The sequence below is a fragment of the Serinus canaria genome, chromosome 3, assembly GCF_022539315.1.
Source record: "Serinus canaria isolate serCan28SL12 chromosome 3, serCan2020, whole genome shotgun sequence".
In the NCBI taxonomy this organism is placed as follows: domain Eukaryota; kingdom Metazoa; phylum Chordata; class Aves; order Passeriformes; family Fringillidae; genus Serinus; species Serinus canaria.
The window spans coordinates 56,421,782-56,436,510 of NC_066316.1; the positions used below are offsets into that span (position 1 = coordinate 56,421,782).

At 42.0% G+C, this 14,729-nt stretch overlaps 2 protein-coding genes across 3 annotated transcripts in view; one reads left to right on the plus strand and one right to left on the minus strand.

Annotated features, from left to right (window-relative positions):
• The window catches only part of PPP1R14C (protein phosphatase 1 regulatory inhibitor subunit 14C), a 51,005-nt gene that overhangs the window by 22,933 nt on the left and 13,343 nt on the right, over positions 1–14,729 (minus strand). The gene's annotated exons all lie outside the window — the stretch shown is intronic.
• KATNA1 (katanin catalytic subunit A1) overlaps positions 12,091–14,729 on the plus strand; it is a 183,098-nt gene continuing 180,459 nt past the window's right edge. The window contains exon 1 of the mRNA XM_030236050.2: positions 12,091–12,102. The gene's annotated coding sequence lies outside the window, so the exon portion shown is untranslated. The remainder of the gene's footprint in view (positions 12,103–14,729) is intronic.

Consider the following 14,729-nt stretch of genomic DNA (forward strand, 5'->3'; position numbering starts at 1 on the left):
TCACAACCTGACATCTGTGCTCATGGGCTCTGTGTCATTTTTATCTTGTTTTAGTCAATGTCTAATTGCCAGCAAGCTTTGAACCACTCATTTTCTTTCCAAAATCCTTTTATTATATCCAAATGTAGCATGCTTGAAAGGAATTTAAGTTTTAGTTACCATTTTAGGATACCTCCATTAAAAAAATTCTCAGGAGTCTGTCAAAATGCCTTGCCATTCATTTGGTTTCAAGTATACACATTCACACTTTCCTGAGAGTCTCCAAAAATGGGTTGTAAGGAGACACTCTATTTCCACATCAAGGGCACCTCCTTGCCGACCCAGGTAAAACAAAAGCTTCCAGCAAACCCTTCTTACTCCCAGCCCTTCACATTCTTGTACCCATTTCACTATAAAGGCCCCTATGGGCACATTTACTTACCCCGAGAGAAGCTAATCTTTGCTCACTGCCAAAGAATTGCACTCTGAACAGCCAGCAAACCTTATAAATTGCGTTGCCATCTTGAAAATGCAGACTGAGCAAGTGTCCCTTGGCAGAGCCTGCAGATGATCTGCAACAACTGTTTTAAGAACAGATATCATCCTAACTGCCTTCCAAGAAAGCCCACAGCACCAGGAACTCCCATTTCAGCTCCCTTGATCCCTAAACAGTACAGTTTTTCTACTGAACTCTCACTTTGCTGTGGTCAGCCTAAAATTTGTTCTCTTCTCCTACTTCACTTCAAGATTTATCTTTCTTAAGAAGATGTCAAATACATGTGAAAATATTTGCATCCATTTTTCAGAGACACAAACATGCAAAGTCAGGAATTGTCAGCAATCTCTAATCATTCGCATTTTTGGAAATTGTCACAGGCAGAAAAAAAAAGTGTGTTTTTCTTCCATATGGCATTCCAAAAGAAGTAAGTTATGATGATATGCATATATTTTAATTTTTTTTTAAGAAATAAAAGCTTTGTAGTTCCATAACCATAGTCTGAGAAGTAATTTAAGGCATACAGAAGGAGAAAAGTATAATGTGAGGCAAGATATTTGTTGTTTTGGCTTTGTATAGAAGTAGAAAACCGAAGTAATTCCTGAAGCTTCTAATTTACTTACAGCTTTACTTTTTAAATGCTTAAGAGCCTATCATCTTCCACAACATACTCTCTCACCAGCAGCAAACATGTGACAGACATTTTCATATTGGATAATGAAAAACTGCAGTGAGATACATGATCATGGCAGTGTTAGCAAGCCCTAAACAGAATGGGGCCAAAGCAGTGAGGTGTCCCTCTGCTCCTCTGATACACCAACAGGCATTATTTTCCAGCACGACCATAAAAATTCCAGATGCTCATGCAACAGCTGCTAGTCCTCACAAATCACTGTAGCAGAAAGATGATGTAGGCAAACAAAGAAAGTCCAGGGCTGATGAGAGCCCTTAAAATAGATGACTTTGCAGACTGGGAATAGCAAAAACAGAGACACTATAATTGGGCTGAACTGAGGAGAGAGCACTCCAACAGGCTGCTGAAGGGTGAGCACCTATTCCCCCCACCCTTTCTTCTTAGCAGTATCACTCCCTTGTATGTCCTAAAGAAAACAACTGCTTAAACTGTTTCCTATGACTCAACTACAGCTCCAGGATAAGACTACTTTTTTCAAGCTGTATCAAGCCTAGCCCTTCATTTCCAGGGCTGGAGCCCCAATAGAGGGACTATAACCCTCAAGTTAACAAAAGAGTGAAAAACTACTGTTAAGTATCTTAATTAACACATAGGGGGGAATAAGGGAAAAAAAAAAAAAACAACAGAAAAGACTAATATGCGAGGAGGAGAAAAAGATTTTAAGAGGACTGTAATTTTCTCAAGTATACCTTAAATGCCGGAAGGCGCCACTTTCAGTTATCAGGAATACCAAAGACTCCCAGAAAGGAGAGAACTCACATACATACTCAAGATCTCATTTCTTAAATAGTTTCCTGGTTCTGTAGGGCAACGCACACACCAAGACTACCTGGGTGTAGTCTTGCAACTCCTGGGAGTCCTGAACACAATCAGAGCAATGTTTCTGGTTAGCACTGAGTTTCCAGAGGCCAAAACATGGGTGAGTTATCAGAGGCTTTGTCTGCAGCCAACTAGGCACAGCTTTTCAGACAGAGCCCAAATGAGTACAGCGGTCTTTCAGTTTCCTCCTGAAGTTCTTTCCATACTTTGCAAAGCCTTTCCAGCAGCTTAGGTATATTAAAAATAGAGCCAAACAGTAGCTTCATTGAGACTGATGTTGCACTGAATTGCAATACTGTTTCATGTTACACCATCCAAGAGCATACTATATACACAGCGCACACATACATAAACACTAACCCTTCAGGACCACGTTAACAGATGAGAAATATACACCTACATCCCCATATGCATGAACAGTTACCCGTCATTAGAGAAAATTATCAGAAGAAAGAGAATGTACATAAATTTCTGCAATGAAAGTGTAGCTAGCAATGCCTTGAAGAAGCATGGCTTGCCATAGCACAGCAGAACATATTAACAAGCCATCTGTTCATTATAACAAGCTCAACAGGATTCATCTTCTAGATGCAGAGATGCTACCTACAGCATGTCCCTTGATCAAGCAGACAGTTGTTGGATATTGCCAAAGTCTTACCACATCCCTTTCAGAGAGCATGTTACATATCTCTGCCACCAGCACAGTCTGGATTTAAAATCTGCCTTCCCAGGGGGCTGTGCCTTTGAGCAGAATTAGTCACACTAACAAGCAGCCCACAGTCAGGTTCTTCCAGCTAAGTACATACAGACAGAACCAGTGCTATTTGCTTAAAGCTCTCAACTTCTCTTCTCACCTTGGAGAAAGATGCATTGTATTTCCACGAACACAAACAGTGGAGAACAGGAAATGTGTTCACAGAGGAGTTACTGGCTCTCTAAAAAAAGACAAGAATGATATTTCTCTCTAGTCTTACGTAAGCAAGATGACTGGTCTTTCAGTCTCTCCCCCCACCCCCCATTGCTATGTTTCTCCCTTCAAACAGAAAAAATTATGAAACAGCTGTTGCTTTGCCAGCTTTGTGAGAGGCAAAGAACAGCAGTCAGAAGTGGCAGCAGGAGAACTAGACTGCAATATTCTCTGGATCCCATCTGTTGAGAGTGGGTTAACAGAAGACAGAGGGCAAGGAGACAAATGGGGACTCCAACATACAGTCAAACATCTCCTTCCTCATCAACTATCCTCTGGTCTTCAGCTCAATACCCAGCAACTGCAGCAAGAGAAAGGACAAAACTCTTCAAGTTAAATGTATAACATCAATCAAATTAGTATCTTGATAGTGTTCACAAGAAAGTTGTTTAATTAATACATTGTCCCGCCAGTATTTTGGCTTAGTTGTTACTCTGCCATGTGGCAAACTAGACAAAGCAGATGGTCAATAAGCTCTGTTAAACTGTCAGGGCCAGCCATTATGAAGAGACAAAACAGCTCTCTGCTAGTTCCAAAATTTTTAAGCTAAATCTCAGCAACCTCAGCTCAGTTTCTCCTCCTGGAAGAGCTGGCATCAAAAGAGTCAAGGTTAAACTAGTAACTTCCTCTAGGCTCCAATATTGAAATTCAGAGCATGCCAGGAACCATGCTAAGAGACATTCAAGTTCATCAAAAGCCGCAAAAACGCGAAAACAGCCAGTATCATCTGCTCTACACCAAGAAACCTTGTGGTTTGCATCTTAAAAAAACTAAAAATTTTAAAATGTGTAGCAAGCAAATCAGGAGAGCTGGGGTTAGAATTGGATATTAACTCCTCAGCCTTTGAATTTCAAACAGGAAAACCAACACAGCTCAAGTCTTATTAAAAGGAGTGCTTAACAAGTCAAATTTCAAAATACATTCTTCTCTTCACTAAAATGTTGTCATATAAAGTCTGAAACAATCTCAGACACTTTACCTCACAGGTACCTCCAGATAGTACTTTGATCCTCACAACAAAGACAGATGCTCCAAACAATTAACCAAACAGAGTTGAAGTCTGGTTCAGCAAAGAGCACAAGCTCTGCCAGATTAGAGGATGTGCTACTGGTAGTGTGTACAGCTACATCTTGTTTTGTTCTGCTAAAATCCATCTGTTTGTACCACAGTAGCCTCTTTGCCTACTCATTGTGTAGGGGCTTTGTTCTGAGAGAAACATTTTTTTAAAATGTTTCAACATTTCTTTAATGTTAAATGTTTTAACATGTTTTTAGCCAGATAATGGCTAAAACCAACACATATGCTGCTTCAGCACTATTTTACCAGAGCTAAAATTTGCATAGGGTTAAAAAGTTTTGAGCCCAAATTTCTGAAAATCCTCATGAGGAGAGGTTAAAAGCTTAAACATGTCTTTCAGGCCCCAGAACACATGAAAGTGCATCAGAAAAATACCGTGATTAGAAGTTAAAATGCAGTTTTTTACTTAACAGACAAACTGGGAACTTTACTATAAAGTCTTCAGATGATGTCCAGTGAGCTGATTCCCCTGTCTCCGCAAGCTCATGAAAGGCAAGTGTCCTTTTGAAGTGTCCTTCTAGAAAGCCACCTTCGTGTTCACAAACAAAGTATTATTAGTTAAGTCTTCTGCTTCCCAGAATCTTTTCAGGATTGAAAATGGTGCTCATCTTTAATATCCTATTTTGAGGCCATCCACCTCAGATGAGAGCTGCAGACTACCAACAGTTTTGCATGGATTCAACACCATCTCACTTGGGTGCATTGCAGTCATCATCACTAGACATTCTTCAGGCAGTACTAAATCTCATTTGCATTTACAACTAAGTGCCTCTCACAGTAGGGCTCTAATAATGGTAACTTTGTTCTCCAAAAGGACCTGTAACAACTGCCAAAGCCTTTTTAATAAGGTTTTGGGCATCATTCAAAAGTTGCTGACAAGAACAATTAAGAGTAAAGAGACAGACCAACTTTGTTTTTCTAGATTACTTCCTGATTTCTGTAATATGGGCTCAAAATTCTAGATCTGGAACTCAGCCAATACAGTACGTTTACAGCAAGGAGGCAGAACAACTTGGGCAAGCCATCAGGTGAGAGTAACAGGTGTTTCATCCTTCTGGACAGTGTTAGCTAGTTTCTAGCCTCTGGAACACCCTCTAGGAGCCATTCAAGAAATTTACCTGGATTCTCACTTCAGCTGCTCAATCCTGAGTTTCACCTTCCTTTAACTATCTTGCTTCTTGGAAACACTTGGAGGTTAGCCTTCTCTGACACAAAACAAACAAAAAAACAACCAAGGAAACAACCAATAAAAAAACCCCAAACAAACAAACTATAACCCTAACCTTTCTCAAGTCAAACATTCAACTTGGACAGATTTAATTAATTTACTCAATATAGTGTAGTAGTCTTTTCTGTAGAAATTATTTTCTACTTCCAGATGCCAAGAAAAGGAACTAATACAATCTGAGCAACCTTTCTGCTCCAGTTCTTAAACATAGTTCAGCTTTTTTATCACTAGTACATCTCAGACAAAGAGCTGACTATTTTGCATTCTTTTCACATTACTCCACCTTTTAAATAAAAGATAGGATTGGAAATGCAGGAGAAGAAAACTTCAAGCGGTTAAACATTGCTTGAAGATAAAATGGTAGGTGTAAAGGACAGCAGTGTTCTCACTGACATATACTCTGAAACCCAGAGTTTCAAGTGCCAGTGAAGTACATATAAGAAACATAATTACCCTACAAGGCATAGTTGAGGAACTAATTCAAAGGAATCCAAAATACAGTCCTTCAGTAGAACTCCTTCTTAATTTGGCCCATGCCTACAAAACACCTGCATATAAACCAAATACCTGCAGCAGCCCATTTCCATTCTGGGGACAAAATGGTAGGCATAAGCATCGGACGCCTTCTGCAAACATTGAGCCTGACCTTATAGTCATGGTTACAGAACTGCTGCCATCAAAAGGAATCCAGAAGCACTCCTGTGCATTTTTAAAGTACAGTTGTGTGCTAGTTTATGACTGATATAGAATAGCCAGCTCAAAGGAACTTTGAATTCAAAGTATAATACTCCGTTAAACAAACAATATTTTTAACTGGCTACTGTTTTACAAATATACAAAGTCTTAAGGTTTGAAGCCCTTGTAGAGATCAGCCTGGACACAAGCATGTTAATGAGGAAGACTCCTGTAATCCGTGCTCCTCCAGATTCTCACAGGGTTTTCTCTCTCCACCTACAGATTTTCTCAAATGAGAGATACTTCAGGAACACCAAAAAGGATAATCAAGTCTCCAGACATGAAACTGCATGAACATGCACAGAGAATCAGGTGGAAGGAAAGTAATAAGATCAAAATCAGGCACTCCCTTTCCCTCCCTGGGAAAAAAAGATAAGAGAGGGAGTTCCATGCTGCTACTGTCTCATGTTTCTGTTGTTTTCCACTTTAAAAGATTTCAGTTGTCAAAGGAGTTTTCAGCGTGAATTACATCCAGTGCAACCCAAAAGAGTTGACTTCCACAAGATTTCTTGTAGACAAAAGCTGGTACACCCAGAGTACCATCCAGGTCACCAGGGCTTGGGGAAGTGAGGTGGTGTATTTACAGGTGGATCATTTTGTTCTTTCATTTGTTTGTAGTTTGTTTTTTTTTACACTGTGGCACATCAAAAAGCAATGAAATGGCACATCAACAAAGGAGATCCAGGGAATGACTGGTAACCTGACAATGTTTCACATCAGTGTGGGACTTGTTGCTGGCAGGTAATTTTCTTTAATAAAACATACACTTTAGAGTGAATGGGCTTCCATAAACAAAACCAGCGAAAACAAACAAGCAAACAAAAATCTGCCATTATTAGTCTGTCAGTATCCAACAAAGGAGCTACTCAAAAGAAGGCTGTGTATCATGTCTGTGTTTGAATTCCTCCTGTCTGTTCTTACACAGAGCAGAAACAATGGCATGGATTGGGAAGCACCAGTGCTAAGGAAGTGTGGGTTTCCTGTAATTCATGTCTTGATTCTCAGGTGCCCAAATAAAGCCTTTTCCTTTTCAAGAATGCAACAGAAGCTATAACAACTTACCTGTGTGGATCCACGGCCAACTAAAAAGGCATGAAATTCTTCACTTTAGTGAAGATACTCAAAGGTTGTGTAAATGTTGTGAAAACAAGCAGGTAATCCTACAGGTATCATTGTGTTATAATATCATTATCTCTCTGGCCAATTTCAAGCTAGGGTGATAAGAGCATGGCAGAAGACACACAGACAAAATCTCTAATGTGTCATTTTAGCTTAATAATGGAAACAAAAATAAACTTAATGCCTTTAAGATGCAGCCAACCTTGATCTAGTTACAGTCCAAACTCATATAGCCCAGAGAAGCAGCTTTCAGGATTTGTATTTAAGGGAGTTCAGCAAACTGTCCTGAGCTTGGAAAAAGTGTTTATGCCCATTAAAAAAAAAAAAGAAAAAATAGTGCTCCTGCTCAGCTTTTAAATGCCTTGTAGCACCAGTTCAAAAGACTTTCTGCAATAGAAGAGAACCTGTTTAAAACTGGCAGTGGTAAATCAGTGTTCAGGTATCTCCAAACTCCCTTTTTCCTCCTCTCAAAACAAAAGCCTGAGCTGTAGATGACTCCCATGCATAGCCATGGTTGCATGTAATCACTCTGTTCAACCTACATTACCAGATTCCTTTAAAACTCTTTTCAGGCATTCTAAAACATGCTAGCATACCACATTAGCCACAAGCTGCAAGGGATGCACATTTCTTTAATATTTTCTCATATCAATGAACAAGGAAACAAAACAAATAAAGAGTAAGCATAATCAAAATGACAGGTGGATTCCAAAAATCACTTCAGGCTACAGCTAATAATAGAATACCCGGTTTCAAATTATAAAGTTTCGATGAGCCAACTGACACCCTCAAATTCTAAAGAAACACCAGTTCTTTTCCAAGAGCTGGTCAGGCTGAGTGAGCATGCAAAAATACAGGAGGAGAATGAGAATTTTCTCATGCAGTAATTGGCCTGAATCCAAGCTCCTGGATAGACTTTTTGTTCCAACTAAGCAGAGCTGGGCTGCACACATATGCAGCCTCCGCAGGCAAGCTTTGCTTCAGCAAACCAAATCAAAGCATTTGAAACTTAGCTCAGAGAAGGCAGTGGCTGGCACAGGGACCTACCAGTCAGCACAAAGTGGTATCATCAGCTCCTTCCCACTGACCTTCACTTGGTGCCAGTCCTCTTAATCCTTCAAATGGTCGATGCAAACAGAGTTTAAAGTCCACCTCACCACTTTCAGAATGTCTCCACAACGAGCACATCTAAACATGAGGAATTCCTCCAGAGCAGCAAACACTCTCCACCCTTGCATGCCCGTTTTCTGAACTTCACTGTCAAAGCAACGGCTTAGGAAATGTCTGACTCCTCTGGTGGAGGGCTTAGAAAGCTTGGGCCATTTATGAGGTCCCTATCTGCTGGTTCAAAGACAGCATACAGGATTAGAGGAGTGAGAACTGTTTTCTAAAGATAAAGAAGACAAAAAAGGTTGAGATATTTCTAAAGAAGCTACATTTGGACACTGTTTGAGGACCCCACTGTCTCATTACTGCCCAAAGCTGCCAAATATCTACTTTTAATCCTTCTCATATTCTTCCAAACCCAGATGGTTTGGAAGACAGAAGATGGAACAACCCCCTCAAATGCATCTTCACAGCTTGTAGAAGATCTGTGTAAAAGACACTGTACCCATATTCCTCCCACAGGCAGGTACCTAAGATAAAGCACAAATGGTTCAGTTCTGCACACATGGTGCCAAGCACAGAAGTCAGGACACTAATAAATCCTACATTCATAATAAACAGGGCTGCCTTCCATAACAAGAGTTCACAGAGTAAAATCCACTGAATATGGAATAGGTGTAGCAGTCCTTGCCTGGTCATTTCAGCACAGGAAAATACAGGCAACCAGGTAGGATTGCGTGACCAGAAAAGAGGCCAATAAAAGCTTTCTAGCTGGCCTGTGGAATACAGAGTTAAAAGAAGGAAGCAGAACCCATTGCCAATCACTGAAATCAAACATACCCAATATCACTTTGTTTAAAATCCCCATTACCTTCAGCTGCAAGAAAGAGATAGCTGTGCCAAGAGTACCTCTATATTTATTCCACTTCAAAAATGCTGAAGATGCTTCATATAATGCCTTTGGCATTTACGACTGAATAAGGACAAGCCAAGGCATAAGATACTTTGTGAAACAAAAATATTCAAAACCAAAGTACACAAATTTACACCACCATTTTCCAAAGGGATTAAACAATTATGTAGTTAATTAGAAAAATTAGGACATCAGTTTTGCCTTGTTTCTACACAGACCAGAACTCATTTCCTACTGTGGTTTCTGCTATAGATCTGGGTAACTACTTATGAAAATACACTGAGGAATGCAGGTTAATTTTTAAGTTCCCTCATGCTGTTGTTTTCAACAAACAAATAGAAAGTACACACAAAGAATAAATAACTACTTTTTATAACTGAAAATCCATGCATATACTCAAGTAGGGAATATTCATATGAAGCCATGAAACACTTCAGATAGAGCCAAAGGAGGAATAATTGCTGGTTGTGCTTCCAATCCACAAGATTCCAAATGTACAGAGCAACAAGCTGCAGTTAAAAATTACCAGTCTCTCAGTAAGAGCAGCTTGGTGGCTTATGTTATCTACACATTCAATCTGGCTTAGGTGAGAAGAGCACTGGGCCAAAATTTTACATCAAAGAATCTTCACGTTGCCCTAATAGCCAGGGGAACAGCATCTGTCTCATTTAACTTTTTTATTCACAGGAAACTATTCTGGCCTTCTTGTAACATTTTGTTTTATTGCAAGTCAGCTTTGGCCTTTACTCATGCACTGCTCCAAATGAGCTCGCTTGCTCAAGCAGTCAGTCCACCTTGCATCCAGTGCTCCACTCCCAGCCACCCTGGCCTATTTGGAGCTACAGGCAAAAGCCTCACTGCCACTTTCTTGTGGGCTAGCTCTCTTCCACCTTTTGATGATTATAGCCCTTTGATTTCAGCCCTAAAGCAAATTCAGTTATTTGATGCTTTCCCACAATATCTTCTTCCCTTCCCCTTCAAAACATGCCTCAAGAACAGACAAGTTCCCACAATTCCCTGAGAAATAAAAAGCAGCTCAGTTTAATGCAAAAAAAAAAAAAAACAAACAAAAGACACCAGCAGTTCTAGCAACAGGCACATGAGACTGAAGTGGCCAAGCACACAGTGATCCATGCTGCTTACGAGTGCACCAGATCCAGGAGCCCAGGTCAGTGCACCTGCTCGGCATCCGGCTGTTTTACATGCAAGGTTGTCTTGCACACTAAAGAAGTATGCTTGAACACTACAAGCTTGCTTTCCTGCAGAAGTCTGCAATTCACAAGGAACTTTGTTTCTGAAGAGAGTGAGGAGATCCACTCTTAGGAAACAGGAATTACAAACAGTAAATGGAGGTGGTCCTAAATTAAACAGAGCTTAAACAGATTAATCATTCCAACAACCTTCCAGTAGTATCTTACCATCAAGTATGTGTGTCATAAAGTGATTGTTTCCCTCTCTGACTTGGCGGAAATACTCAGCTAGCCCTTCATGCTGAAGCTTTGTTCATTAACCTTTGAGCACTTCAGATTGTGCTTCAGAATTAAAGCAATGTAAATATTTATCTGGGAAACAGGAAGAATAAAATTCTCTAAGAGCCAAATGAAAACTAACCTCAGTTTTAAAGATCTGTCTTCCAGTTGCTTGACTGTCCTCAATTACACAGTCTCAATGTTACATTAACATGCTTCTTCCTTTTTAATTGCATATAATTTTTTTCTTGTGTTTAATCTTGGCAGTTAAATGGATCATTAGGACTGGAAATGTACATCTCTTTGGATATGAATAGGATGAAGCAGGGTAAGTTTTTGTTTTCAAAGCTGCCATTAGCCTGCTGATAGTTTTCTTTAAGGCACCATTAACACAGCAGCAGTCAAGACCAGCTTACACCGCTGCAAATAAACTGTTATTCAGCAAATTTAATCATTTTTTTCTTACCTACAGGAATCTTTCCAGAAACCTTCACAGGTCAAGTAGTTATAAATGTTATGAAGATACAAGCAGAAAAGTAATCAGCTCCTGTACTTCCTTTAATCCTGTGTTATCTACCACTGCACCTGCATGACACTGATGGGAGGAGAGTGCACGGCCAGCTTCCAGAGGAACAGTGGATCAGATGGAGTACTCGAGCTTCTTTTCTCCTTTTAACACCTCCAGCCAGCCCCCGGTCCCCTACAGGACTGCAGGGCCTCCAAGCAGCATTGATGGACTCTGGGCTTAGCCTGCCCCTCTTCTCCCTTCCTGTCTCCTGCTCTGCCTTTTACAGCTATTTCAGCCTCAACAACAAAGACTCTGTAGCAAGCAAAATCTTTCAGCATATCAAACTGTCGTGATGTTACAAAATTAAAATAAGAAATGCTGTTTCAGAAGTTGACATTTAAATGGGTTTCACGGCTGAACAAAGGCACTCAAAAAACAAGTCTTTACAGAAAAACTAAAGTAATGGTGCCACACACACCTTCTCCTCCGGGTCCATGTAGCCACTTTGGTTATGATAACAAAGCTGGGTCTGCACCGACCTCTTCAAATGCTCAGTCATGATACACCTGCTAACACAACCCACAGCCCTGTGTTACAGTCTGCAATCCATACTGGAGCTCTCCCTTCAAGGACAAACTTCCTCTATTTGCCCCCAACAGCCTTAAGAAACACCCAAGGCCCAAAGGCTCCTATAAAAATGTATCCTAAAACAGGCTCTGCCCACAGGCAAGCCAGACCAGGCAGCCAAACTGAGAGCCTGGGCCGCAGGGCCATCCCCACAGCCCTGCCCAGCCACGTCCCAGTAGGGCCATCCCCACAGCCCTGCCCAGCCATGTCCCAGCAGGGCCATCCCCACAGCCCTGCCCAGCCATGTCCCACTAGGGCCATCCCCACCCTCCCATGTCAGCTCCTGCGGCCATGAGCCCCTGCCCAGCCACGTCCCAGCAGGGCCATCCCCACAGCCCCAATGTCAGCTCCTGGGCCGTGAGCTCCTGCCCAGCCACATCCCAGCAGGGCCATCCCCACAGCCCTGCCCAGCCACCAGCCCTGCTGAGCTGGACCCACATCCCAGCCTGCCCTGGCCCAGCTACAGGCAGATGCTGATGGCTGGGCCTGCCCCAGTGCCCTTGGCTGGCTGCCTGCTCCTGGCTGGGGGTAGGCCCTGGCTGCCATTCCCTGCCCCAGGCAATGCTCAGGCGTGGCAGATGGGTGACCTGCAGCAAGGCCCAGGGCTGCACGCTGCAGTGAGCACTGCCAGACCACTGCATAAACCAACACTGAAGAGTAGATCTTCCAGCAAGTACCATTTTTGCAGTCATTTTTGGCAGAGGCATCCCCAGCTGAGCTCATGGAATGCCTCCTGCCCAGCTCTGGGGAGCCAGACACAGACTGCCACTGCTGTTGACCATTGGCCAGACACAAGCAGTGTCCCTCAGGGCTCAGTATTGGGATCAGTCCTGCTTGATATCTTTACTGATGATCTGGATGAGGGGATTGAGTGCACATTCAGTCAGTTTGCAGATGACATTAAGTTGTGAAGGAATGTTGATCTGCTGGAGGGTCTGTGGAGGGATCTGGGCAGGGGGGATTGTTGGGCTAAGGTTCAACAAGGCCAAGTACTGGGTTCTGCACTTGAGTCACAACAGTCCCATGCAGCACTACAAGCTCGTGGAAGAGTGGCTGGAAAGCTGCTGATTAAGAGAGGACCTGGGGGTGCTGGTCAACAGCAGCTGAACCCAAGCCAGCATGTGCTCAGGTGGCCAAGAAGGCCAATGGCATCCTGGCCTGTAGCAGAAATAGTGTGGCCAGCAGGACAAGGGAGTGATCATCGCCTTGTACTGAGCTCATCACTTCACACTTCAAATCCTGTTTCAGTTTTGGGCCCCTCACTACAACACATTGAGGGGCTGCAGCATGTCCAGAAAAGGGCAGTAGAACTGGTGAAGGATCTGGAGCACAAGTCTTACAAGGAGCAGCTGAGGAAGCTGGGGTTGTTTAGCCTGGAGAAAAGGAGGCTCACTGAGACCTTATTGCTCCCTACAAGTATCTGAAAGGAAGCGCTGGTCTCTTTTTCCAAGTAACAACTGACTGGGCAAAAGCAAACAGCCTCAAGTCATGCCGTGGGGGGGGGGGGGGGGGTTAGATTGGATATTAGGAAAAATTTCTTCATGGAAAGGGTTGTCATTCATGGAAACACACTGCCCAAGGAATTAGTTGAGTCACTATACCTGGAGGTATTTAGAAGACATGCAGATGTGGCACACAGGGACATGGTTTAGTGGCAGACTTGGCAGTGCTAGGTTAATGTTAGGACTTAATGATCTTAAAGGTCTTTTCCAACCTAAACAATTCTATGATTCCACAACCATCCTCCTTTCCCAAGGATGCCCAGGTTTTTTCTTCCCTCACTGCCAGACAGCCTCACCAGCAACACCACTGCTGTGCAGCTGCATTTTTATCAGAAGTCAGCTCCAGCATCACTGCTGCTCTACACTGAGCATTACAAGATTTGAGAGGGGAGAATCTGTATATCAGAAGAGAGGAGACAAGAAGTCACACTCCTTTTCTTCCAGCTTCCACTCCTTGTCTCATTTCCTGCAATATCTCCAACACAATGTCAGAGTAATGCCAAACAAGAATATATTTGCATATATTAGTTCTTCTCCAGTAACACACAACCTCCGCTTGCTATTATTCTTCCCCTTCTCCTTAGACTATAGCAAGCAAAGACTCTCATCTACAGCAGCAGAGCTGAAAGCCAACTGCTCTGCACACAGCCACCCTGAAAGTCAGTCTTTGCTAACGCACAGATGGCTTCCCTTCTTTTGCCTTGTCTATATATGTCAATGTATTTTCTCTTCCAGGGCAAGAAACTCCCAGCCTAGGCTTTCATGCAACTTTCTTAATGTTGATTTGCTAACTGACCATTTGAAAATCAAAGCGAAAAACAAAACCCACATAAACATGGATGACTCCTAAAAGTAACAAACATATGACATGAAAAACAAGCCAGTGTGGGAGGACAGAGTCAGACATACCCTAACTTCACTGCTTTTATGCTTAACACTGCAGCTGTGAAAATGAAAAAGGAAGAAATATGCTTTTTCAAGGCAGAGCCAGCCAGTCTGTTACAATGCTTCTAAAATACATCCCTAATTCTCCTGTTCAGTGCTAAGGAAATAATTGCATATTTTGTTCAGGTTTTGCCTTTTTATTAAAAAAAAAAAATAAATAAAAGTCAAAAGAATGAAAAAAACAGTGGTATCCTGGAAGCAGATGCCATAATGTGACAGGGTGAACAGGTCACTTCAACAATAATGGTGGAAGGCTGCAATTTTCTAACACAACCATCTGTATCAGAGGTGGAGTACTAAAATTAAGTAAGTGGTTAGCTGAGTTTCATGAGTGGAAAATCTCCTCTATTAAAAACTTGCCTCATACCATGCCTTTAAGAGATACAGAGTGCAGAACATCAATTCAAACCTGTCTATTATTTCATTTTTGCTGCAGCCAGCACCTCAGACCTTTAGACCTAGTTCCTGATCCATAAGAAAGTCCTTATGGCCATGAACAACTTATCTCATTGAACACCCATCATCACAGAACTGTCTGAGAAAA